This window comes from Mauremys reevesii, linkage group 13, assembly GCF_016161935.1.
Source record: "Mauremys reevesii isolate NIE-2019 linkage group 13, ASM1616193v1, whole genome shotgun sequence".
Lineage (NCBI taxonomy): Eukaryota > Metazoa > Chordata > Testudines > Geoemydidae > Mauremys > Mauremys reevesii.
The window spans coordinates 29,463,441-29,490,891 of NC_052635.1; the positions used below are offsets into that span (position 1 = coordinate 29,463,441).

At 43.1% G+C, this 27,451-nt stretch overlaps 1 protein-coding gene and 1 long non-coding RNA gene across 5 annotated transcripts in view; one reads left to right on the forward strand and one right to left on the reverse strand.

Annotated features, from left to right (window-relative positions):
• The window catches only part of ZHX3 (zinc fingers and homeoboxes 3), a 58,774-nt gene that overhangs the window by 15,324 nt on the left and 15,999 nt on the right, over positions 1-27,451 (reverse strand). For 3 of the 4 annotated variants that reach the window (XM_039497727.1, XM_039497728.1, XM_039497729.1), the window contains exon 2: positions 17,265-17,357. The gene's annotated coding sequence lies outside the window, so the exon portion shown is untranslated. Of the gene's footprint in view, positions 1-17,264; positions 17,358-19,000; positions 19,237-27,451 lie in introns of those variants that run through there. The other variant, XM_039497726.1, reaches the window with a different exon arrangement.
• LOC120380221 lies at positions 19,305-26,108 on the forward strand. The gene is made up of 4 exons (XR_005587661.1): positions 19,305-19,349; positions 21,810-21,912; positions 23,205-23,314; positions 24,643-26,108. It is a non-coding gene; the product is annotated as an uncharacterized LOC120380221 (long non-coding RNA).

Here is a 27,451-nt window from a genome sequence, read left to right on the forward strand (position 1 = left end):
GGCAATATGCCACTGTTTGAGCCTGCCTGCCTGCCATATTTCCATAGAATGTCAGTATTAAGAAAACAAAACAAAACAAGCATCCTCCACACGTTTGCATGCTTCTGTTTGAACATTAATTCATTCACTCCTTTTATTTTTTCCTCATTTGTATGAGCTAAGTACAGACGAAGCTAAATGCTACACACACGTCATACCATTGGACCTCTTCAGAGAAGGTCTATTGCACATGGGCTTCATTACAGATTAGCTCGTAATTGTTCTATCTTTGTAAGACATGCAGAAGTTTGACAAGGCAGCAACACAGTCTATTAAAAGTGGCACCAGCACTCCAACAAGTGTATGTTGGCACACTCATCAGTGCCCCAGAAATTGATGAACACACCTAGACCTGTTTGTCAAAAACCAGGTTGACTCCTAAGGTGATGGAAATGGGAACTGTTCTCAATAATCCTTGTACTGGAATCATTAAGTATCCAGAACTCAAGAAGACAAAATTTGACTTTAATACCATTGGTTCCCCAACCTTTTCATTCTACAAACCACTCCACATGAGAAATATAGTCCCAAAGACTCACCTCCATGCTCAACTCCAATCCCCACACTGTTCGGTTTGCAGAACATTTCATTCTGGGGAACACCAGGAAGGCTTCTAGAGCTTACTAGTCGCTAAGGACTATAGTCTGAGAACCACTGCCACCAGTGAGAGACACCAGATGGCGTTTCTCATACAGGTTCAAGAAATGCATCATTTCATCTACATCCAGGCCATCACCTGTGGCAGCATTATCGCTATGAATTCTATTAAGTGGGCCAGTGCTATACAAAACAGTATGTGAATGCTTATAAATCCACCGAGGTTCTGATTTCTGTCACTTGAACTTACTGCACATTGCTTACTTTTGTTTGTATACCACAGAGTTGTATTTTAATCTAGGATAATACTGTTTAACGCTGTGCTCACGGCTCGCTTAATGTACAGCAATTTCTAGCCCAGGTTGCTTAGAGCTCATAATCAGGTATCAGAGCTTAATGGCTCACAAATAATTTGGTATGTAGTGCAATTTCAGCTTAGCAGAGTCAGCTCTCTCTATAATATCCTGGTAGTTTAATATTACTGCACAGTCCTATCTGTGAAAAAAGACACATTAAACCCAATGTTCCCCTACACGTTTTCACTCACTGACTGTTGTACACCATACTCAACATTAGAACTACCAGTCACCAAGCCAAGAGGAGGGCATCTGATTCCTTGTCGGCTGGCAAAGAGCTCAGAAAGGATTTTTTCAGCTCTCAAAGAAGGATATCGAGATCAGATTGATCTTAGTCAATTTTTGGATTTATGGTAACATCACTTGGATCTTTTAAGAGGCAGAGAAAGGATGGGCAGCAGATGCTGCCAAAGGCTGGCTGACCATTCACAGATGTAAGCACTATACGGCCGCTGAGCATATGAAGGGCATCAATTTTGCTTTATGACTATGCTATCCCTCTGTACAATAGGGACTCAGCATGGTCAAAGTCTCCAGGCACTACTGTAATATTAGTGTCAAACAATACTGGGATCAACTTTTACACCAGCAATGACTGCATTCAAGAAACATGCCAATGAAACCATGTTAGGACTCGCAGAGCCCTCCCACTGAGGCCCCAACTCTGCTTCAGACATATGTTGATCACAAGCTGCCAAGTGGCTGCATAAGGCACGGAGGAGAGGTAATTCCAAGAAAGTCATTGTGCGGAACAAAGAATTATAAGGTCCAGTTTTTTAAAGGGGAAATACCAGCTTGTTACATTTTAGTACTTAAGCATGCTACACAGATACCGATGAGTTTACTTTCTGCAGTGCAGATTATTCCCTAATACAGCTCTGTATCCCCTTCCCAAAAGTGTTTCAGGATTACTTTATTTATCTTGCACTCTTGCAATATGCTGGCACTACCTTAGCATCCACTAGCATTTCCCAATTTACTGTTACTGTAGCTGAAAAGCCAAGTGCAAACATTTAAGCTCAAGCTATGGATTTTTCTCCCCCAGAGCCCTGCTTAACGAATACTCTTCTGCAGCTTCAACATGGTTGATCTCCTTTGCAGCTTTTTTTTTTTTTTTTTTAATATGCTAGTTTGTGGCAATGTGTTTTCTGCTCACTGAACTGGCTCATTCTTTCAATTGAACAAACTGTTCCATGTTAAGGAAGGAGTTGGCTGAATTTTAACAAAGGATTTTTTCCCTTCTGACTGTGTTGCAAAAGACCCAAAGTCAGTTCGGAGCCAAGTTACAAAAGGTCAGAAGAGGATAGTCAAGCAATGGGTGTAGTTCCTGTGTGTCATAAGCCGGTAAAGGAAATGGGTGGGGAGAAAAATGCATGAAATTTTGACCTGAATTAATATGTCTGTCTAGTTGTCAATGCAGAATGGGCTTTTATCCAGAAATACACCTGTGGGCCTAAAAGTGCACCGCTTCTATTTTAGAAGACCAGGTTTGTTAGGAGAGTTTGAGGCAAATTAACGTCCATGTCTTCATAGTCACCCATCACTGTGTGCGTGAATAAGACAGAGACAGCCCGACTTTTAAATTCTACTGGTAAAAAGAAAAGGCAGCCCTATGCTTTTTCCTGAAGCTATTTTAAAGCCCTACTACTTTCAGTTCCCTCCGTCAGCCAAATGAGCCTTCACAAGGCAAAAAATTCTCACCGGTTGCTATTCAAACAGCACAAAGCCTGAGGAAATGGCTTTTGTTGTGGAAAGCCTGTGGAAGTTGTGTTGTGCTGAAACTACCCCAACACCCACAACTTGTGGGCAGCTTTGTGGTGCTGCAGATTGTCATGCAAGGTATGCAGAGGCTCACCTGCCTGGCTGCTCTTCATGCCCAACTACCTCCAAATGCACAGGTCAAACACAGAGGTTAACTGGAGCCTGGCATGGGCCATGAGGGTAAATTTCACCAAGGATACAAGGCTGCTGCTGTTTTTTCCAGTTGTGAATTATGAGTGGGCAAGTGGTGGAAAAGCAACACTATGTGGGACACTGGCAATGTGGGAGCTCAGAGGAAGGAACAAAGCTAATTTCCTAGCTGCTTTATAATAACACAAATCTCTAGTGCCTAAGCCTCGGCACCTCCTTTACATTTTCTTCTGATTTTTAAGCCAAATGTTAAGGAAAGCTGGAAACTGATTTGCCCTCTCTTCCATTGGGCTCCTATATGGTCAGTGTCACAAATGAGATCACTGTTGGAGCAAATCGGGTGCAGTTTTCTGTCAATGTTCATTATTACTTATAGGAGCCCTATTCATCGACCAGGACCCCATTGTGCTAGGTGCTGCGTAAACAGAATAAGACCTTCCCTGGATTTCCATTTGTTATCAATGGGATCTGCACTGGCTGCCAGCAGTTAACATCTCAATGCTTAAGCATTTACAGGCCTCACAATAGCCCTGAGTGGTAAGGATTAGAGAGGAATCACTCACCACTGAAATGCTGCCACCTTTGGGGTAGAAAGTGGCAGGTGTTTAATAATGTTCAACAATGCTACACAACAGCTGAGGACAGGAAGTGAAGAATACTGCATCCAGCTCAAACTGAGAAGGGAAATTAGGGACATAGTGTAATTCTAGAACTGCAATTTGGTCCCAATACCATGAATTAACATGCCTACTCTTAAAGGAGTGCCAGAGGAGTTTTATTGAGTGTGTTAAATGGTCAAGATCCTGGACTTGAGACTCAGATGAATGAAAACTTCAGTAGGATAGGACCAGGTTTTCAAGCACTCAACTGGAATTAGATTTTTCAAATAAGCTCTGCTTCCATTTAAGCACCTGAATAAGGGCCAAATTTCTAAACGTGCTTGGCATCCAGCTGTTCCCACTGCAACACATAATGTCACATGATCTAAAGAGCTCGGCACCCAAAAGGCTAAGCAATTTTCAAATCTGGCCATTTATTCAGGTGTCTAAATGAGGGCTCAGCACTTTGGGGAAATCTGGCCCCAATTGGGAGTGCTAAATTTTTTGGAAAATCTTGCCTACATTGTCTAACCTCAGGTTGTTGCATTGGTTCATCACTGACTCTCTGAAGAGTGCCACTCTCTGAATCACCCACACCACTTCCTGCAGCACCCATGTGGATCTTTGAGATCTCCTGTTCGTGACTGACTTGGCCAGATCCTACTTTCAGTGCTTGTGGTCCCAACAGATCTCCCAAGAACATATGATGGCCTCGCTCAAGACCAATGACTAATTACTCTGACTTTATACCCTAATCAATTGACAGTGGATCTTTTAATTGGGACAGCAATCAAGAGAAACTAGACTGTGAATGTTTTCTACCTCTTTAACAGTGAGCCTATATTTCTTTGAAAGTTGATATTAAGGAGCAGATGGATCTGGATTTTCATTTGAAATCCCAACAGGTGAAACCTTGGATCCAGCAGCATTGGAGCCAAGAGGACTCAATTTCTGCTTCACTTTTCTTTTGAAAACTGTTTCTCATTTAAAATATATTTGTTGATCCACTGTAATTTGGACAGTACACTGTGGCTAGAACAGAGCTTGAGAATTATTGACACTGTGAACCTTTCTTGACAAAGTTCCACTCTTTCTCTGGCCATTTAGAATGGCACTTTGAATGTATTATCCTTACACAGGAGATTCAATTATTTTTTATTAAGATCCCTCTCTCTTCTAGAGGTCAGCTGTGAGATAAAAGCAGCCCAGTTAGTTGAAAGTAGTAGGCATCCTTCAGTCTCGAGAGACCATGGGGATGCGCCCCGAGAGGTAAAGAATTTACTCAGTTGGTTTTATGGCAGCCGCAAACGTGGCTGAAGAGACCCACTCGAGAGAGACAATCTCTGCCATATCTGTCCCATTTAAAGGTGATGTTTCGACCCTTTGGGCTCTGCCTTCTGCGAGCTCTTTTCTCCTCTGCTAAGCTGGACGGCTTCCTCTCATGACCCCGGAGGCCTTTGTTAAGCTCATTTCCAAAGGCTGCAGTCCTGAGTGTGATCTTCCCAGTTGTCCACATCCATGTCCATTTCTTTGAGGTCTCGCTTGCACACATCCTTGAAACGCAATTTTCGGCATCCTTTGGGTCTTTTTCCAGATGCCAATTCACTGTAGGGAATGTCCTTTGGCATGCGCCCATCATTCATTCAGCACACATGTCCAAGCCACATGTCCAAGCCAGTGGAGGCGTCTCTGTTTGAGGAGTGTTTGCATGCGGGTTACACTGGCCTGGTTGAGCACCTCAGTGTTGGTGACTGTCCCTCCAGGAGACTCAAATGATTTGATGAAGGCAACACAGATGAAAGCAGTTAAGCCTCTTTTCCTGATGAGACGATAAGGTCCATGTCTTGCTCCCATACAAAAGTGTGCTCATAACGATACATGCACGATACACACAGATCTTTGTGTGTTCTGTCAGTTTGTTGTTTGCCATACCCTCTTGTTCAGTCCAGACATTGTTGTGGCGGCTTTTCCCATGCGGATGTTGAGCCTGCTACCGTAATGAGAGTAGATGGTACTAACTGTGGCTCATCAAACCCACTGCCTTGTGGGTAGCCCGGGACGGTGTAAGGCTAAAGGAGCAACCCCTGACAGAAAAGCCCCACTGCCTTGTAGTTTAAAGAAACTAAGCAAATTGCACTGTCTTTCTCCTCACCCCCAATGATTTGATAGGCCTCTTCCATGTGTAACTGCTGGAATTTCACCTCATCTAAAAATGACTTAGCAGAAAATCAGAGAGACTAAGCAGAACAACTTCTGAAAGCCAAGGAAAGCAGGACTCCTGCCCTAGTATTCTGTAGTGCCCAGCTACTGTGGGTTGATATGGCCAGTAACTAGGGGGGGAGGGAGGCTTTAGCCTCTGTGGCTTCACAATCCTTAATATTAAATATTTAGCCAGTTTCAAGTACTTTCCAAACAAAACTCTACCAAGGGTGCTTTCAGCTACTATGTACAGTCCTTGCCAGGGTGTTCTCTATGGCCTGTCTGAAGAAAATAGTACAGTGGAGGGGGTCTTCCTTGCCGACTCTGTTAGGAACACCAGTACATAATGGTGAACTAGCTAAAGTAGACGTTTTACTGGCCAGTTTGCAACCTTCACAATGCGGGGGGTATGGGAGAGCACTCTCTGTGGCTTGATCAATATCTGAGCTCTCTGCTGAGACTCAGCAGGTGGTGTTCTTTTCTGTAAGGACAGGAGCTCACTAAGCCATTCAGTAACTGTTTGATGGAAATATCTTTTGGTAGCTATATGGGGTGGACAAGGGAGACTTTAAAGAGCTGTGACAGCCTATTTAAAAGGGTTTTGTTTTTCCGAATAGAGGTCTCCCTGTAACCCTTACTTCACACTATTGATGTAGTCACTAAACTTGTGGATCAGGATAATGCCTTAATATGGAGAATTTCATTTTAAGAATTCCAGGCACGCTGGAAGAATTGCTTCCCAGTCACTGATTAGTGTGCACACCCGTGAACTGCCAACCGTGCACTAACCTCCACTTTGTATTCAAAGCTTTATACAATAGAGTATGTTATTTTAATACCTTTCAGACACCAGTTTGGGGAGCTCAGAGTGCAAGTTGAAAGAATTAAAATACAAATAACATCATATTATCCAATTTTGCTATATCCCTGAATATGTTTAAGGTGTTAGATGGTGTTAATATTACAATTTCCCCTTCCATTAGTGACACACATTCAGAGCTCCAAAAGTCAAATCTTAATCTGACCTGGCAAAACCAAAAATTTAGGAAAAAGTAACAAAGGAAATTACTATCATTATGCAAATCAAAATTCATAGAATTTCTATGCAGTTACCCATTACAGACTGGATTTATCATGTTAAAATAACTCCTGAAGAGGAATGAAGTATTGCTCAATTACTGTCAGATTTTATAGAATCTAGTTTCAGGGGGTTTTCTATATGTTTCAAAACTAATGTACAAATTACATCTAATTATGGAAATACCAGGATTTTTTTTTTACATTTACCTGAATGCAAAGGTAAATCTATAAAGTTACCTTAAAGAAAAAAAGAGTAAACACTTTATATCGATATATCTAAAAGTATATCCTAAACTAGTTTACTTTTCTCCTTTACATCTCATTCTCTACCCCAGTGGTCCCCAACCTTTTTGTCTGGTGGGCGCCAGACGAAGGACCATAGCGGCGGTCAAGCATCCGCCGAAATGCGGCCTCATTTCTGCAGCATTTTGGCGGAGACACCTCTCGATGACGTCGCTTGTCAGCGGCAAGTGTCACCGACAGGCGTCACTGCCTAAATGCCGCCGAATTTTGGCGGCATTTCGGCGGATGCTCAACTGCCGGCCAGGACGTGGGCACATTTAGATGCACCCGCGGGCACCGCATTGGGGACCCCTGCTCTACCGCATATGAAAAAATAACGGTTACTCACCTGTAACCAGAGGGGGTTTTTTTTGTTTTTTTTTTAAGATAACCTCTTAGCATTCCCACTCTTGGGATGCACCAATCCTGCAGCTTGGCAGGTGCCTTGATCTGACAACTATGGCCCACACGTGCGAGCCCAAGGTACCTGCTGAGCTGCACTGACCCAAGAGTGGGAATATGCAGAGGCCACTCAAACGAGAACAAAAGTTCTCTGCTAGGCAGGTGAAACTGCATCAGTTACAGCTTCTACTTCCTTTGAATCTTTTGTGGAATGGATATGCAGCTACAATGTAATTTTCAAAGTCTATCCAGTATTTTCATCTTTCGGAAAGCCAGATGACTCATTCTAAGACAGAATCAAGAAATTGTCTGGGTCCACAATGTGCCCGGAATCCTTGTCCCTCTAGAGAGAAAACTAATTAGTCTGCTAATAGTTGTGTTATCTACCCAGATCAGATGTCCTGAAAGGTCACTTGCAAAGGCATGTGGGAGGATAGAAGTAGCGAATGGATTTATACCAATTTTGTTTTTTTAAGATGCATAAAGAAGGCCTGAATGCTGGGTTTTACTTAGTCTATTTCCCTGCTTGTCTGTAGTGGTGGTGTTGGTCCCAGGATATAAGAGACACAAGGCGGGTGAGGTAATATCTTTTATTGGACCAACTTCTGTTGGGGGAAGGGACAAGCTTTTGAGCAGATTGTTTTGTAAGTTAGACTAGACTGACTGGAGAACTAGTAGGCCTATGACAACGTCGCCAGTAGGAAGGAAGTGAACCTCAAGTGAGAGAGGAATGCATTTTTATTGACTGTTTAAATTTTTTATTTGTTTTGGTCTTGTTATAACCTATTTAACTAAAATCCTTGGGAGAAAAACTCCTATTAGGAGTCCCACATTCCATCCCCTTCAATTAAGAGTTTATACCACTGTAAGCAAGAGCCCAACCTGGCCATGTTTCTTCTCATCTGATGTAACTAAGGTATTAGCTCGTCTCTCTTTATGTTAGCTTATCCCTTCAGCTCAGGGCAGGCCATAAGACTATTCCTTATTTCTCCAGAATGTAGTGATACTACCTTTCATTTAGTCCATCTAAATCACTCCATGTTATCAATTGTGCGTATGGTGCAGTATAGATGATTCGTTGTGTTTAGCTTAACTGACAGCTAACAGCATGATAAACTAAACTCCAGCAGGATTCCGCACAGGAGCATACTGGAAAAGTGCATATGTAGTGTCAAGTATCAGAGGGATAGCCGTGTTAGTCTGGATCTGTAAAAGCAGCAAAGAGTCCTGTGGCACCTTATAGACTAACAGACGTATTGGAGCATGAGCTTTCATGGGTATTCATCCACAAAAGCTCATGCTCCAATAGGTCTGTTAGTCTATAAGGTGCCACAGGACTCTTTGCTGCTTATTAGTGTCAGCATGCAGCTCACAAAATAAAGGAATTCAGAAAACTGGTAATGGACTTCTGGAGCCTTTCTTCTCCAGGTCACCAGTTCAAATCCAACCCATGTTAGCCAACATCAAACATCAAAGGAGGCCCCTATCAGAAGGGAGTTGGTGGTCTCAGTCTGATTCCTAGTATACGTTTGTCCACAACAGCGCAAAACCCGTCACAGTTGTCAGTCGTAGGCTATGTCTGCACTGTCCACCTGAGAACGGTGCAGCTGTGTCGTTGCAGCTTTGCTGTTGTAAGGTGTGATGTGCAGCTGCTCTTTATTGCTGGGAGAGAGCTCTCCCAGCAACAAAATAAACCCACCTCCAACGAGGGGCGGTAGCCATAGAAGCGCTGTCCACACCGGAGTTTTTGTCGTTAAAGCTTTTGTCGTTCTGAGTGACAGACATTTTAATGCCGAAAGTGCTAGTGTAGACAAAGCCTTAGAAAGAGGCCAAGGAGATGTGGGATTAACTAGCATGACAGCACAGGGAAAGCCCATCCTGTGAATAAGGAACGCACAGCAGTCTCCATGGCTAAGAAACTATCACTTTAACCTGCGCTAAATGAATGAGAGAGAGATGGTAACAATGTAAATAAATCAGAGTGTTACTAAGGTTTGCAAGGACAGGTTACATTCCCAATTATGCTGCCACAACCTAACTATGCTACTATTTTATTCTAAATCTGCTTTAAGTCTGAAACCCTAAAGTATAAAGTTATTTAGCTACTGGCAGATTTGCTTGAGCTGCCAAAATCCACTCATTGTCTGGGGCCGAGGGAAGAAGAAACAATCGCTTTGTTTTTCCAAGCAGCTGCTTTCTTCCAGTTTGGAGAGGTGAGACGAGAGCGTGGAAGCATCTTAATGAAACAGCACCAAAGCGACAGCATGTCAAGTGGGATAAAGCATAGGAGGGTAAGAATTCCCCTCTGTACAGAAGCCTACAATGGGGTTCCTGTAATCACCTGTAGGGAAAAGATTAAGGGGATGGATGTTGGATGCCTACAATATCAGGGGGAAGAAGGGGGGAGAAATAGCAAGTCTGCAGGGCTCATCTCTGATCAACTCAAAGTACTTCAGTGTAATACTCTTAAGATCAACCAGGCAAATCCTAAATCAAGCAGATCAGTCAAGTGGCCAATGTGAGGCAGGGTAGCCAAGATCATCACAGAAGAGAGAGGCTTCCAGCAAGACTTCACTTAATGCATAATCTTGTCAACACCACTTTGCATTGGTAATTGGAAAGTAGCTCGGGATATTCTGCCTCCCAAATCCCTATACCCAGTCCCAGGGTAATACGCAGAGCCCTGAGGCAATCTGCTTCTACACTGAAAGGATGTGGGAGTCACTAGCCGCAAGCGTCTACGTTTAGAGCCCGCTGCTCTATTCTGTAGCTGTCATCCTCTTCCCCACCCCCATGGTAAAGTTGGACAGATCTATCTCAGCAGCACTTTGAAACTGCCAGGTATGACTGGTGAAGTGGTGCCAGACAAACAGAAGATACCTTGATCTTGATCTCTTTGATTGTAGAAGTTTCCGCTCTAAGCAATGGTATCACAAAATCCCTGGGCAGACTAGCAGGAAAGCGATTTCATTTCCCGGCACTGAAAAAGTTTAGTTGTCCCAAGTCTGTGCCTTACTTTTAATTGCTTTTATCATTTTAAGATACAGTAAACATCAGTTCACTTACAGCCAATGCAGACTGTGCAAAGACATACAAAACTAGCAAACTAGCAATGGAGGTGTCTATGCTAGAGAAATTGTTGGCAGCTTCGCTTTTGTTTTCAAGACAATTTCCACTAACCACTCCCACCCCACTTTCAGTCAACTTCTAGGCCAGATCTACGCTACCGAGTTAGGTCAACATAAAAAAAAAATGTTTCTAGGAACTCTCCTTGCGTGGCCTCTGCCACGTGATTTTGGATACTCTCATTCAGAAGTGAAGTGGCCTTAGTTCACCATAGCTCAGTCTTCCTTAAAGGCCACTTCACTTCTGAATGAGAGCGTCCCCATGGGTTAAATGTGCTTTAACTTATGCACACTAACGTCACACCTTTAGTTAATTTGTCTTAACCTTTGTGAGTGCCCCAGTGAAGACAAGCACTCGGATGAAGGGAAACCTCTCTTTGTAGCGAAGAACTCACCCCAGAAAAGGAAATGGTGCTTTAACCCCCAAGACATTTTTAAAGTTATCTGGGAACCATCTTCAATGTAACTGGGAAGATGCTGAGCACAAGTTTTTAGACTGAGCCATAAGGTTATAAATTGCTAACATTTCAGCATAGGTAAGTATTCTTGACCCAAGTATCTGTATCAACCCACAAAAAACATAGGGGCCAGATTTTCCAAATGGTTCAGCCCCAGAGGCACCTAAAAGAAATGACTGGAATTTCAAAGAGACTGCAGCACCCAATGGCTCCCATAACTTAATGTCTGAAAACCTCGCCACTTCATTTAGGTGTCTCAATAGGAGCTGTGCTCCTTTGACCATCTGACTCCAACTGTGAGGGCTGAGCAGCAGGTCTGAAAACCTGGTCCCTGATCCAGTTCCATGTGAGGCGATTGCCATTCATAAGCACTTCAGACGTTTGACTTTAGCCACCCGTCGGCCTGTTGTAGTGAATGCCAGATGAGGAAGTTATTGTCATTGCCTGGATATTTTCCATTACATGGCAGCCACTTCTCCTGTAAGTGCAGGTTGTCTCATGAAAACAGATAGCGTTCTAGGTGCTAATAAACTCTCTGCCCTTCAACAGTCTCCATCTGTGGGCTTAAATCTGGCCCTGAAGATCCAGCCAATCGATCTGAGATGGGATTAGATAATATAACACCTCGCTCCTGTAAAGCACTTTTCATCAGTAAATCTCAGAACATTTTACCAAGGAGATCAATATCATTATCCCCATTTTACAGACTGGGAAACTGGGAGCAACACAAACGTGAAATGACTTGCCTAAAGATACTCCATATGTCAATGCAAGGACTAGAACCCAGGTTTCCTGAATCCCATCCATTGCTCTAGTCACTAGGCAACACTGCCTCCTCCGATGTCTGGCAAGTCATTGACGTTTGATGCAAGGAGAAAAAAAGAGGAAAAGCACCATAGGAAAGCAGCAGAATAAACCCCAGAAAGAAAATGCTAGGTAGAGGTAAGTGCAGGAGAGAGCATCATTTCATCTCTGCTGTACCACACATAGGTATTTCTCCTGCCATTTGCACTCTACTTAGAGGCCACTCAGGAGTCTAATAAATTGCCAAATGCTGAGAGACATTGGACCAAATTGTAAACCCTGTACAGAATGGAAACCACTTCAAGCCAGGGGGTGTGGCAGCACCCCCAGTTCCTTTTACCTTTTGTAAAACTTTAGCTTATGGTGGGAGATGAGCAGGGCATTGTTTTGTTTTGGAGGGTTGCCTCTTCTAAGCAAGAACATGACAGAACAGTTCATAAGTTTAATCTTGGCATTATATCTTCATTTATAAATATGTACATTCAGAGAAGCATTAAAGAGAATATGACCATGTCAACAGCAGGCCAGACTTCAATAACTGTGCATCTCACTGGCCATTTGCACATACCCTTATCTTAAATGTATGCATAACTATGGTACTGACAAGCAAAACTATGTGTGTAAACATACAAACAGAGTTATAGGGAAAAACTTGATAAATACATTTTATTCTTGACCTTTTAGCCCCTAAAGGAAGTTTGTCTGCAAGCTGCAACTACTGAGTTCTGAAGAAGCAAGCACTCAGGCTCCAAACGGTACCCTCTTCCATTCATGGAAATTAGTGACGGAAACCTCTACTAAAAGGCTGCTGACTACAAAGGCACATTACAAACTCAGGGGAGGATCTTCAGGCCTCCTGCGTGGATGAGTTACAACAGATGACACTGGGTGTTTAAAAAAACATCACAACAGCTGAGGATGACCCAACCATTTCTGTGAACATCTTGAGGATACAGGTAATTTTGTAAATGATAGAAGTGCTGGGCAATAGATTTAGAAAAGCCCATATAAGACATCATTGTGTATTAGCATAACATAGGATACATGGTGAAAAGTCAAAATAACCAAGGTGGGTCTTGCCAAGAAACTTCTGCAGCGTTTTGAACGCCAGTGGCCTAGCATTTTAGTAATTATTTTTTTCACGGTTGTATAAGCTATTTAATTTGCCAGTTTGCTACTACCCCTGTATCTCAGGCAGATGTTTCAAAAGGTAACTGAAATGTCTGCTTTTGGTGGCATGCATTGCAAGGGAAATCTCACCTGTGTTGCTAATTGGAAAAACCTGTAGAGTATTATGGACACACATATTGTATGTGTAAGCCTGAGGACAGATGATAGAAGGGAAATATCCAACACTTTGTGGTCCGTTCCGGGAAGAGCTTTGCAGTTTTAAGGGGGTGGTTATGACAGGCAATGAATTTATTCTGCATTGTTTCAAGCCCATCATCTTTTTAAAGATCACCAAGATTCATTTTTACATTTTTTAGGAAAAGCAAAATGTAGTCTCCAGTAAGATTGTATTTTTAAAAATAGGTTTCTTTTCTAGTTGATAAGTGTGCGGCCAGCACATTCTCACCAAAAGCAAAACGCTGTTTCTGTCCTTTATTCCTGGCAAAACATCATTCGGATGCAGCTGCTTAACTAACAGAATACTAGCACTTTTGGTTAGCCGCCTAATAGGTATAAGGGCAGTCCTTGGTCCACTTATGTGTCACAGGCCCTCACAAATAAAGTATGCCGTCACTCTTACTCATTTTCCCCCCATTCCAACCGAAGAGCAAATTCCGTGTTTCAGCCAGAGCAGCCTAAGTCTGGGCTTTCAGTCAAAGGATCCAATTACACCCTGTGAAAGTATCACAGGATTTTAACATCAGCTGTCATATTGTAATTATGACGCCACAGTTTGATAAGGATGAATATAGGTCATCCCGTCACAAGAGCAATCTCAACAACTTCCACAGCTATGCCTCAAAGGGGCATGAGTAATCTGACTGAACCGGTAACCATGGGCCTGCTAATACGTTGCCTGGGGACCAAGCTGTAAGATGTAGCACTAGAAAAGAAACCCAAAATCAAATGGTTTCGACTCCCACTTATTATTTCTGTTACAGTAGCACTTAGAAGACAAGGGCTGCATTGTGCTAGGTGCTGTATAGACACGATGTGAGAGACAATCCTTCTCCCAAAGAACCTACACTGTAAACAGACAAGACCGATGGGAGTGAGGAAAGAGGGGGATGAAGTGACTTGACAAGGTCACAAAGCAGGGTCAGTGGCAGAGCCAGGATTAGAATCCACATCTCCTGACTCCCAATCCAACAGCCCATCTACTAGACCACACTACCTCTCACTCCCTATTAATTTGCCTGTAGATTACAAAATAATTATGGCTTTCAAATACTTCAGTTTCACCTCAGGCATCACTGCTTTGCTTGTTTACGATGTGCACATGCATCATCACCCTGAACAATCCCATTTGTTAGTACAACCCTCTGGAATGTTTGGTACTTTAAAATGGGCAGGTCTAACCTGCAGTGTTGGTCACACCAATATGAGAAATCAGACTAACAGTAGAGGAAGCACAACTAAAAGAAATGGAATGGATATCCAAGCCCAGCTCCGTTCCTTTCACTCTTTAATACAGGTGTTGGAAGAGGAGACTAAGCAAGACTGCCAAACTGAATTTTATAATAACTAGAACTAGAAAATAATAATTTATCTCAGAGCCAAGCTATGCACTTTTAAACTCTATTCCTAGGAACAGGTGTTGAGAACTAAGGTTTGCTCAAAAGAAGGTTCACCCAGCATGTTTTCCCATGACTTCAATAAATCCTGCAAACCTTCTGGGCTTTGTACACAGCGAGACTATTTAAATCTAGAATGGGGAAGAATGAGCTCATGCAAAACGCAAATAAAATTGTTTCACGTTTGTAACCTAAGAGAAAAATATAAAGCAGGCTGAACGCATATTAATACACCCATGCTAGTATAATCCTTTGAAAACAGAAAGTTTATTATAATTTCCTATTACTTTTTGTGAAAAATAGCAGAGTTCTAAGAGCATGGACACCAATCGTTTATTTCCTTAAAGCTGCTTAATGCAAGAAACCCACCATGTGGCAAAGCAGGCTTGTCATCAGGCAGAGAAGATGACATGTTCCTACAATGCCTCTGAGCTATCTTTATGAATAAATGCATAAGTAGCTAACAATGTTGTTTTCTGCAAACGTAACACAAAGGAAGCCACTCGGCTCACATGAACTCTTTCCACACAAGTCATCCAACTAGATTTTTCATTATTCAGTGGAGAATACCAGGAGATGTACACATGGTTTAAAAATGTGTCTGATAGGTCCCACCCCAAACAATTCACCACCACAAACAAAATTAATAATGGCAGTGTTAAGCTGCAAAGGAATGTTGTTATCCCATGACTATTGCCAGCTCTGCTGTTTATAAGGTAGGACAATTCAAAGTATGTACACGAGGGTACCAAAGTTCACTGTATTTGCAGGATTACTAGTGTAAGGTGTTTGGGAATTTGATACACACATAATGGGTCAAAAATCTAGTCAGGCAAACTCTAAGAGGACTGATAAGGGCTGCAGGTGCATCCCAATGTATCATTCACTAAAATCATTGAATACTACAGGGCTCATTAATTTATCTTTAGGGAGAGAAATTGTTAACAGTCTAGTTTTAGTTCACATCAGGGAGCGTGTCAGGAAAGCGATAGGTTCAATAACAATATCAGCCCACCTGCAATGCTCCTAACAAGAAAATAGCTTCCTAAAATAGCATGTGGGCTATCCGTCCTGACTGGGTGGTGAAGGGCAGATAGGGTGGAAACGTTCACAGCATTTCAAAATCCCCCAACTGCGGTAGGAGATGGTTATTTGTTGCGTGAATGAGTTTAGGCTGAACAAGTCAGGCTGCTGGCTTACATTTGCTCTTAGACGTTTAACAAGAAATTTAACAGATTCTGCTTTTATGAATCGGAGGGATTCTGCTTTGCTTCAACACAGGACTGTTCACTAAAGCTCTGCAATACTGAGACAGAAAACAGAGTGCAATTATTGGCTCAGGCCTCTTATCTGTGGCTTAGCAGAAGCGGCGCATGCATTGCTTTTCTGCAACCCCTTTGGCCAAATACAGGTAGGAGCAGTGTTGATAGACTCAAAGGCCAGAAGGGACCATCATGATCATCTAGTCTGACCTCTTGCAAACGGCAGGCCACGGAACCTCACCTATCCACTCCCGCAATAGGCCCATAGCCTCTGGCTAAATTACTGAAGTCCTCAAATCTTGATTTAAAGACTTAAAGTTACGGTTGCTGTAGTATAACCTCGAGGGGTATTTTTGGAGGGGGGGTTGGGCAGGGAGTGGGAGAGAGGGGACTGATAAGTAAGTGGCTGTGTTAAAATCATCCCATAGAGGACCCTCCAACACTCCCCAAATACATCTTTAGATCCCACTCTGTGCCCTTGCTCGTGATGCAAAATCTGCACTCAGCTGCCTGCAGCCCCAGTGCCAAGAAGGATTCATGAACAACACAGACGAATAACATGTATGCATTTGAAGCTGACTTTGTCCTGTCAATAGATACAAATTTAGGGGCAAAGCCTTTCCCCGAAGGTCCCTTGAGAGCACAACCAGTGTGGCTGCATTAGGCTCTGGCCCCTGGGTGGAGTGTAGCACAGCATCCCTTTGCTGAGTGCTAACATGCAGGCCACAGGAGCCGCATGCGCCGCTGCATGAAAAGGCAGGAAGGGGAGTGCAGAGTCCTCTCTGAGCGCCTATACCTCAATAAAAGAACGTGGCTGGCCCAGGTCAGCGGACTCAGGCTGTGGTGCTAACAACTGAAATGCAGATATTTGGGCGCGGGCTGGAGCCTGGCCTCTGAAACCCCACGAAGGGGAAGCCTGGCCTCCAGCCCGAGTCTGAACGCCTACACTGCTATTAGCTACGCAGCCCGAGCCCCAAGAGCCCGAGTCAACTGACCCAGGCTGTGACTCAGTGCCGCAGGTTGGTTTATTGCAATGTAGACGTACCCAAATGTTTCAGCCACTGGGCTACATTAGCATCCAAGGGAGCATCTCCCAGCAACTCTAAGGCCTGGAAGTAGGACTCATTCTCCCTCTGCCTTTCATTATCCTTCTCGCCAGGACCTCAGAACGGGCGCTCAGGCCAGTGACTGGGCATTTTAGTATCTCATTCAATTACGTATTCAGAATATATAGGTACCCTCTAAAATTAATACAGAGCTACTCAATTTTCACTCTAATGCAAGAAAAGGGATGTAGATTGAAATATGCCATGTTCCTCTGTTCAGACGAACCCTATGCATTCACACATGGTTTTATGTTACGTGTTTGTACACACAAACTATAAAATACCAAAACTGCTACTTACCTGTAAAATGTATTGCTTTCCAGCTCTTCCTCCTTACTTGTATGCATTGTTCAAGTGGCAGTAGTCCCTTCACTGCAGTCAAGATTCAGGGCTCTAAGAAACAAGAGAAAATATCATCCCAAAATTTACTACTGTGATTCCAAAGGGAAATATGACCTTCTTCCTATAAATAATAATACAAACTAGCCTGGAGTTTGAGCTGATTGTGCAAGTCACTACACATTCACAATGCCTTCTGCCCATATATAGACTAAAGTACAAGCAAAGTACCCAAAAATGTCTCCTTCAATTTCTCATTTAATTAGAAAGGAGACCTATATATTTAAAGTCAGTTTAATAAAATGGATTAGTTTCTGAGCACTCAGCTAGGTACCAAGATTTTCAAAACTGCAAGATGAATATGCACCGTAAAATGACAATGCAGCAGCTACAACAACACTAGTTATCTGTAGCTGTTCAGCTGGTTTCCCAAAGTAGCTGAGAGCCATAAAGATTAACTAGCCAGGCACATGTTTAAAGTAGCGATCACAGCAGCCTAACCAACAGGGCTGCAGCCTGTAGCTAAATATAAACCTGCAGTTTTACTTTTAGCTTTGTGCTTTCTCTCCCTGCTCCATTTTCCTCAGCTGCTGTCCAGTCCCATACGCTCCCTGCCATAAACAGTAAAGTCAGCCCAAGATATTTCATAATTTGTAAACATATCCTTATGGAGGGATCAATGACCAAGTTGAGGATTGGAACTAAATTCAGAGACAGATAAAATTACATGTAAAAACTGTCCTGGAAAAAGGTGTGCTAAAAGTCATATCAGGATAGGAAACCAGAAAACCACACTAGAATTTACCAGGAAAAAAAATTCACACTTGCTAAAGCTTGGGGGTGGGGGAAACTGTCAGCAGCCTGGCTAGTTTCCTAGCACTTAACGTATCTGTTGCAACCTCCACTAGAAAGCCCCAGCAAAGTCACTACAACCCAAAGCACCTCTGTCTTCTGCAGCAGGCAGCTGTTCCCAGCCACAAGTCCCTTGCCAAATCTGTGCTGTTTACTAAGCCGCTTCTTTCAGGTTAAGTATCAGAGGGGTAGCCGTGTTAGTCTGGTTCTGTAAAAGCAGCAAAGAGTCCTGTGGCACCTTATAGACTAACAGACGTTTTGCAGCATGAGCTTTCGTGGGTGAATAAGTGGGTATTCACCCACGAAAGCTCATGCAGCAAAACGTCTGTTAGTCTATAAGGTGCCACAGGATTCTTTGCTGTTCTTTCAGGTTAGGATCTGCTGAAGCTCTGAACTACTTGGTTTTGATCAGAGAAATGTATTTGATGAAGTGTAACAGTCATTTTTCCATCAAGACGACCAGTGCAGAAATGTGTGTAAAGTGGCGGTGGAGGGGATTCCCCTTTTATTGTATGTTAGAAGCTTCCACTAGCACCCCCACATTACCAAAACCGGACATCACACAAATACAGTTAGAAACAAACAGGAGCCAAATTATCTGTGTAGATCTGGGAAGGGTGATCATTCAGGCCCTCTATGTGCCAACATGATTAGATGGTCTGTGGATTTTTAAGCATATTAATTCATTATCCATACTCTTCACAAAACAACCCGTGTATGGAATCGGACATCTCCCTTTCAATAGCATGGAGTCACTTACTGTGTCCTAGTCATTTGATAGCATATCAATGGCATTTTTCAGTTTAAATACAGAACGCTGTATTGTGGAATTAAAAAAAACTTACCATTTCTTCAAAGGGTATTAAGCAGCCCACAGAAACATACTCCACACCTATCCCTTTATCAAGAGCAACTTACGTTCCTGCTCTTAAAAGAAAAATGACTTCTCTACTGTAGTTATTCTCTGTAAAGCTTGTTTGATACCACTATTCCTGTGATCGTATGACTCCAACTTAGACTTGGAAGTTACTTTCACTATATCTAAGGCCTCCTTCTCCACCCACTCGGACTCACAGGGTTCGGATGACTGTCTGGTAACTATAACAGCAAAGAGCAGTCTGTGATGTCATAGAAGCCTTTTTGAAGGCACATCAGTTTCCTGGGCTGTACTTCATGGGCCAGATTTTTTCAAAGGTATGTGTGCACATGCATTCAGTGGTTTTCAACCAGGGGTACACGTACCCTTGGGGTTACGCAGAGGTCTTCCAGGGGCTACATCAACTCATCTAGATATTTGCCTAGTTTTACAACCGGCTACATAAAAAGCACTAACGAAGTCAGTACAAAAACTAAAATTTCATACAGACTGACTTGTGCATACTGCTCTATACGTGATACACTGAAATGTAAGTACAAAATTTATATTCCAATCGATTTCTTTTATAATTATATGGTAAAAATGCAAGTCAGCAATATTTCAGTGATAGTGTGCTGAGACACTTGAATTTTTATGTCGGAGTTTGTAAGCAGGTAGTTTTTAAGTGAGGTGAAACTTGGGGGCACACAAGACAAATCAGACTCCTGAAAGGGGTACAGGAATCTGGAAAGGTTGAGAGCCAGTGTATTAGCGCATAGATCATGACCTGTGCACACAAAAATGGACATGCATTTTGTAAGTCTATCCCTACATCTGACAGGTCACAAAAGTAACAGAAGGGGGGAGGGATAGCTCAGTGGGTTGAGCATATTGGCCAGCTAAACCCAGGGTTATGAGTTCAATCCTTAAGGGGGCCATTTAGGGATCTGGTGCAAAAATCTGTCTGGGGATTGGTCCCACTTTGAGCAAGGGGTTGGACTAGATGACCTCCTGAGATCTCTTCTAACCCTCATATTCTATGAACAAGTCAGGGGGAACCCACTTTAAACTCTTGCCAAATGCCTTCCCTGCCTGCATATTTTTTATCAAATGTTTATTTTTAACCAGTTAGACTTCAACACACTTTGGGAATGAGCCAATGTTGAATGTCAGAACCTTGACATAACAGAAGACAAAGTTTTATATGCCAGAAAAAGTTTCATGAATAACAAGAGACAAATACTAGACTGCTGAACAAGTGTTTTTATTCTAGTAGCCTGCATAAAGATCCTGTAACAACAAGCACAGGGTTGAAAGTCTTATAGGCAGCTTATGTGTAATTCTTTCTGTGATAGTAGCAATTAGATAGATCCATAGTTTTCATAGATCCAAGCTTATCTTTACAATTATTCACTGTCCATTTATTGTACAGAATATCAATACCAGTCTGGGTCCAGTTCACCTGTAGACAATAACCATGTGGCCAGATTTTAAGAAGTGATTAGTGATTTTGAATGCCTGGATTTTTGGGTGCCCAAATTAAGAAAAGGAGCCACATGTTCAGAGAGTCGGTGCTTAGCACTTTCTGAAAATAAGGTACCTCTGAAGAGGTCTCAATTTGGGGGCACCCAAATCACTAGTCACTTTTGTAATGTTTAGACTCAGATATTCAAATATGGCAGCGTGAACCCTTACCCAGCATGCTTATAAACAGTACAGGCGAGTTCTTGACAGGAATACAGAACCCAAGGTAAGCTTTGCTGCTGCTGTGACAGCTAAACATCCTCTTGGAGAGTCTGGGCTAAAACTGCAGGCATGTGGGCAGTGTGTGAGAATGACCAATAGTGAAACTGTCCTCCTCAAGAAAGCAGCAAAGCTGAGCAGATGTTTGATACGTGAAAGCTAAGTAATTACATCTGAAACCCTTTCATGGAAGGGGAGAGGTGAACCGGTTCCTAAACATTTCAACCAAAGCTTCAGTCATCTGTCCTAACACCCCCAGGAATTGAAAAGTCATTCTGCTTCCAGGCACCGGTTTCATTTCAGTATTTTCTTGGATGGCTTTCAGTAAGCCACATGTTTTCTTAGGACTGCGTAGGACACACTGACCACTCGGCACAACGCATACCAAAGGGGAATGTAGAGCTGAAGCAGATACTTTGTATGCATACTGGGGAAGGTAGCACAAGAACAACTTCTCCAAGCCTCTCTCTGAAGGAGGTCAAGCGGCCAAAGAGGGAAGTGACACTTGTGGAAGGAAACAATTTAACTGTCTGATGGCCTCCAGGAGGGGTTCTCAAAATGTGTTACTTTCTTCCAGCTGAGTAACAGTTCCAGGGCTGTGGAGAAGCTACTCCTCTGATCAAGCACTCTGGCAATAGTGCTACTTCAAAAAGGGAACTGGATGAATGCCTTCTATCCTACAGTGGAGGGAATCACCGTCCTAGACTCACTGGCTGGGCTGCTCCCTCTCCTACGCTTCCTAATGTCCATAATAATATGGGGGCGGATGAAGGGCTTTGCAGCTGTACTCCAGCTCCGCTCCAGCTCCAGGAAAAAACCTGCAGCTCCACTGCTCCAGAGCTGCTCCGCGCTCCAGCTCCGGGCTCCGCTCCAAAGCCCTGGGCGGGTGGAGGTGTGTGTGTTTAAAAGTTCTTCTGAACTCACCTGGTTACTGCAGTCAGCCTACTCCAAGATAGTCATTTGTAGTGGCTCCTATGAAGTACCTGGCAATGATTGTCTTGAACTAAGTTCTGATGTTCTGTTGAGTTGATTGACTTTCACCCTTTCTATGCCAGAAGGCTGGTCTGCCAACAGTAACTGCAGTTCCACGATGGCAGCTCCATTTCAGTGAGACCAAGGGGATAAAGGATTTCACTTGTCTACACATTTCTAGTAAAGGTAAGATTTTCAAATGTGTGTGCCTAAAGTTAAGCACATAAGTGGCTTGATTTCCAGAGGTGCTGGGTACCTGTAGCCCCTACTCATTTCAATGAGATGTGTTTTGAAAAATCAAGCCACTTATACTAGGGTGCCTAAATACTAATTTAGGTCCTGAACTTTAGATACCCACACTGGAAACGTTAGTCCACGCAGTTAACTGCCTGTAATCTTGCACTTTTAAAACATGGCTAGGTGCAATCTGTAGCCTGCTAGCTAAAACTCACATTTAAATATTGAGCATTATGTTTTTAATGGTCTCAAAAGAACAGAGAGCAAGAACAATAAGGTAGGCCCTTTAAAAACCTTGTATTGTTTCTCATTTTTCATTTTGGCAAGGGTGGTGATGAGTGAAAGGTGGCAAGGGACAAGCATCCTTAAACCATTTTAATCATGGTGTCAATAGTATTAGGTGCTCTAACCATAGAAATTCCTGCTCACGTACACAAAGGCTGCACTGAGGTAGGTATGCAGGCAAGGAGAGGTTCTCTTTCTTGACGTACTGGCAGGAATTATGAGGATTTTCCACTTTGTTCTAAGACAAGTAGGGGTCATCTGGTCTGCTCTTGCCTGTGAGGTACAGAGTGCGCAGCTGATGCCATAACACATTTTTTGTACAAAGTTGGTTTCTTGCTGGCATTGCTCACAACTGGTTTCCTGAAAACCGAAAGGGAGCAGTGATGTGGTATATATCCCAGGCTTGAACTAAAAGAGCTGATGAGAGCTCAGTTAAGGCAGCTGGAGGCTGGGCCAGGCCCAGCTGTTGATGAAACCCAGCTGTGGGAGATGCTGGGTGGTGCGAGCATAAAGGGAGGAAGCCCAGAGGAGATGGGACTACTGGGAGCAAAGGGAAGAACTCTACATTGGTCGTCAGAGCATGGAGGAAAGGCCTAGTGAAAGGCAGGAATACAGAGAACCCAAGGAAGGCCTGTGGGAAAGGGCCTGAAGGAAGGTCAAGGGAGGCAGTAGATAATCACCACAAGGTCCTGGGACTGGAACCCAGTAGACAGGGAGAGCCTGGGCTCTCCTACCTGCCACTGGGAAAGATGATGCAGCAACATCCTGATACAAGGGGGAGGAGGGCTAGTGAGTTTGGAGGGAGAATACCCAGGGAGGTGCTGCTCTGCTCAAGAGCAGAAGGGCAGCCCTGCAGAGCCTGGGCTGGGGTGAAGAGTCCGTTGAGCAGGGAGCCATCAGGGCAAAGAGTTATGTTTATTTGAACTGAGTTTATTGTCCTTTGTTTACCCTGGAAGGGGTTGGACCAAACATGACATGGCTGGAGGCCTGGGCCAGAGCAGCGGTCGGCAGGGGGTGAGAGGAAAAACTGCTATGCCATGCCCAGTCACAAGAGGACACATCTGCGGTGAGTCAACTCTTCTATAGAGGCAATATTTGAATTCTGTTTGCTTGCACTTTCTAGGCTTTTTCAATAACTATGTATTTCTCAGCCACCCTGTAAAGGCTCATCTCTCCAGAGGCACACTTGTTTGCCAGAAGCTGGGAATGGGCGACACGGAATAGCTCACGTGATGATTCCCTCTGGGGAACCTGACATTGGCCACTGTCAGAAGGCAGGATACTGGGCTAGATGGACCTTTGGCCTGATCCAGGATGGCTGTTCTTAAGTTCTTAAATACTGAAGTCAAAACAGCTCTCTAGCTGACCTAGGGAGACTATCCTGAGTTAAAATTCCAGTTCATAACTTACCCAGAGCTGGGAATTCACCCTCTTTAGTACTTGTTGGGAAAAGCAGCTACTGTAGAAAGAACATCCTCAAATCCACTGGATTTCTCATTTCTAACCCAAGTCTCCATATGATTTAGTTCCCTGAACAGACTGTTCCTTCAAGGCATAATGGAATAGATTCATTAAACTTCATGGGCATTAAATTGCATTTTGGAACTGAGGAACACAAAATAGTTCCGGCCAGTCCCAGTTTCTGCAGGAATGAGACTGCAGACTTACATAAGATTTTAGTGACTACATACACTGAACGATCTCAAGCTGCCTATGGAGAGAAAATAGCCCTCTTGTGCAGCAGAACCCCAGAGTTTCTGTGGACACAAACTCTGGAGGGGACCTTTCCTCAGCTTCCACTACTGAACCAATCCAGATTCATGGAGGATGTTTTCTTTCAACCAACTAATGGAACCAGACATATAGTTTATTTTCAAGCAACATCCTCAACCCCCAGGGACTCAGACTCACTATTTGCCCCAGAGGGGCCAAATCACGCTCCTCTTACTGACTTACAGGAATACTCGTGTTAGGTGACAGGTGGTTGGTTGGTTTTTCAAACACATCCCAGTAACTTTAGAGCACATGTCCCACTGAAAGTCAATGGAACTTGTGCTCCCAAGTCACTCAGGTGCTTTGGAAAGTCTTGTCCAGACAGGCATGCTCACTACAGTTCACATCCTTCCTACTAATTTTTGCCATGGAGGGACTATACTTTGCAGAAAATGTGCTCAAAGCAGCCAAGCCCTTGACTGTATCATTCCTTCCTCCCACCCCACCTATATGTATTCCGCATGTTTGGGGCTCTGGGGGTTTATAAGTTGACATGTTTAGGTGGGGCTAGGGAGTGTGAAGTAGGGGGCCTCTTTCCCAGGCAAACATGCAGGAAAATATTTGCACTTAATGCTACCCCTATCTGCATAATTCTTGATCCATGCAATCTGATCTCCTCAGGGGACAGGGCTGCATGGGAAGAGGGGAAGAACTCTACAGTCCCTTTCTGGGAGGGCAAGGCAGCTCTAGATGGAGCAAGGCTACAAGGGAAATGAGAAGTCATTGAACGGCCAGAAACACAGTGCTTCTTGCAGTGAAACATAGAAGGTATCGGCAGGAGGGGGCCCCATTTGCCCCATAACTGCAGTCTGCAACACAAGCAAACTGAATCCACAGCTAGTGCATCTTGGACATGTTTATCTGGGAAGTTCTTGGCTGGGGAAAAAACTATTGCAAGTTCTGGGACTGACTTTGCTTTAGTAATTCTCCCAATAATGAACGCAGACATTCTGAAGAACAAACCAAGCAGTGTTTTCTCCAACATGATTCTGAACCTGAGAGCACATCCTGCACGTACCCTGGGGTGCAGCCATTGCTACCCATTCACTTGGCTGCTGAAAACAACTGGGAACCAATATTTACTGTGAATGCTGTGAGATAACATTTCAGAAAACGGGGGATAAGAAAATCAAAGAAAACCGTTCCTGAGAACTCTGAGCTCTAGTAAGTTCAATACCTCTGCGCACAAGACTGTATGTTGCAGTGAACTGGCTCCAGCTAGGTTGCAGTTACGTTTCTAATTGAGTGCTTTTATGTCTTGTTTGGACTGCATGTGTTCTTTAGCAAACTCTTTACACACAGAATAATATTAAGACGAAAAGCTCAAAATCCTACAAGAAGTTTCCTCTGTTCCCTGAGAAAAAGGGGGGGAGGGGGAACCAACCCAATATACTCCTCAGGCTTCAACTCTACAGGAAGAAATCAACTGACCACAAGAAAGGGTGCTGCTACAGCACAGGCAAAACCTTGAAACTCTTGTGTCTCATGCTCTGAGTACACTGTAGCAGATATGACTAATAACATAAGATTCCCTTACAGGATCAGCTTCTTCCATAGACTAGGAAGACCAGTTTCTATCTTTACTGAAGACTCCAAGCTCTTTGGGACAGGAAGTCTTTCTGTTAGTGTATGAACAGTGCTTAGCCCAAAAGGGCCTGATCAGAGTCTACAGGTGTCACTGCAATACAGATAATGCTATCTAACACTGAATTCTCCATGCTCACTGACTTCAGCTTTGAAATTGTGCTTAGTTAAAGCTAAGTGATCCTATTTCTGTATGTCGTGTTTGCTAACTTAATGGTTACAAAAAACAAGCCCCACTTTTATAATTTTCACACTTTGCACAGCATCTTTTTAAGCTAATTAAGAAGGGATGTTATCAACTTGAAATCCGGTCAATTTCAAAATATGAGTTTTATGTGATGCTATAGTCACATTTATTGCTGCTGTGTGTCTAAAAACAAAACAGGCAAACAACATGGGAAACTGACTAACTATCCCCTGGGAACAGTGCAACCGACTATACAAAGTGCTACCAATCACACAAAAATGAAAGAGCAAAATGCTTCTGTCTTTCAGTTATAGTAAAAATAAGGTATAACAATAGAAGGGAATGATTTCAGATGTAAGTGCAATTTTTAAGCAGACAGTGTCTTTAAACTTTGTCATTGGAGATGATTTCTGAAAACAAAGCATTTTTGTTAGTGTGTGGAGGGGAAAAGGTTCTAGGTTTCAAGTTTCGGCTGTTTAGAAGTATATTGCTTCCCAAATCAAAAGCAACTCAACTGAACCGTTAAAGAAAAGATGGACTCAAACCAGAACATAAACAAGAGCTATGTGCACCATAAGCCTCCCTCTCCCCAATTTGCATATCCTTTGTTGTTCCAACAATCCCTTTGACACGTGGAAATTCAATCACCTCCTTCTTACTTGAAGTGTAATGGATGAACTGACCTGCCTTTGATGTGGAAACCTCAGAGCAAGCCAGTTTTCTCTTAACATTAGAACAAGCTCTGTATTAGCTGCTGCTCCTTTACCCACCTCCAAATTATTAGTAGTGTCCTGATCCCATCTCTTAAAGGGACACAATTTGGTAGCTTATATCTAAGACTTATGTTCTATAGAGAAAATAAATATTTCAGGATCAGTTTGTGAGAATTTAAGCATTTCCCCCCACTGCAAAACTTGCAGCATGGTCGCATTGTGATAGTGCAGGGGACCCTAAAAGCAAAGGGAAACTGAGCAAACTTCATGTTAGTAACACATTAAAATATATTTGCAAAATGTCTTCACAGACAACAAACGTTCCTTTAGAAAAGGACTTATTTCGTGAAGTTTCCCTTTTTAAATGAATACTGTTATGTGATAAGGCTTATTCAGCAGGCTTGATATTCCAGTGCCATTGCAGTGTTGCCAACTCGAGATTTTATCATGGGTTTCACAATGTTTGGTGGGTTTCTTAAAGCTCCAGCTTCTGGAGTTGAGAGTCTCTGCTTTCATTTAAAAAAAAAAAAGTGAGTTTCGAGTCCTTATGGTTGTGACTCATGGTTTTTGAATGCATGGGGTTACCCATGCTCTGAATCTCAATCACAGACCTAACCGTAGAACTTCTTAACCCGCTTTTTTCCTCAAGGCCAGTGCAGTTCTCCTGTAATTCAGCACAGCACCTAAGCACGTGCTTTAACTATAAGCATCTGAGCTGTTCCATTGAAATCAATGGGACTCAAAGAACAACTCAACTGCTCTGCTGAATAGGGATGAGATTATTCATGTCCTGGTACAAACATGTTTAAGTGCTTTGCTGAACTAGACCTCAGAGTGTTACTACTTGGAGAAAGAGGGGTGGAACTGTCCAGTAGTTAGGGCTCATAATCCTTACTGTATCTATCCTCATAACACCCCTGTGAGGCAGTGTAGTGGTATGATCCCC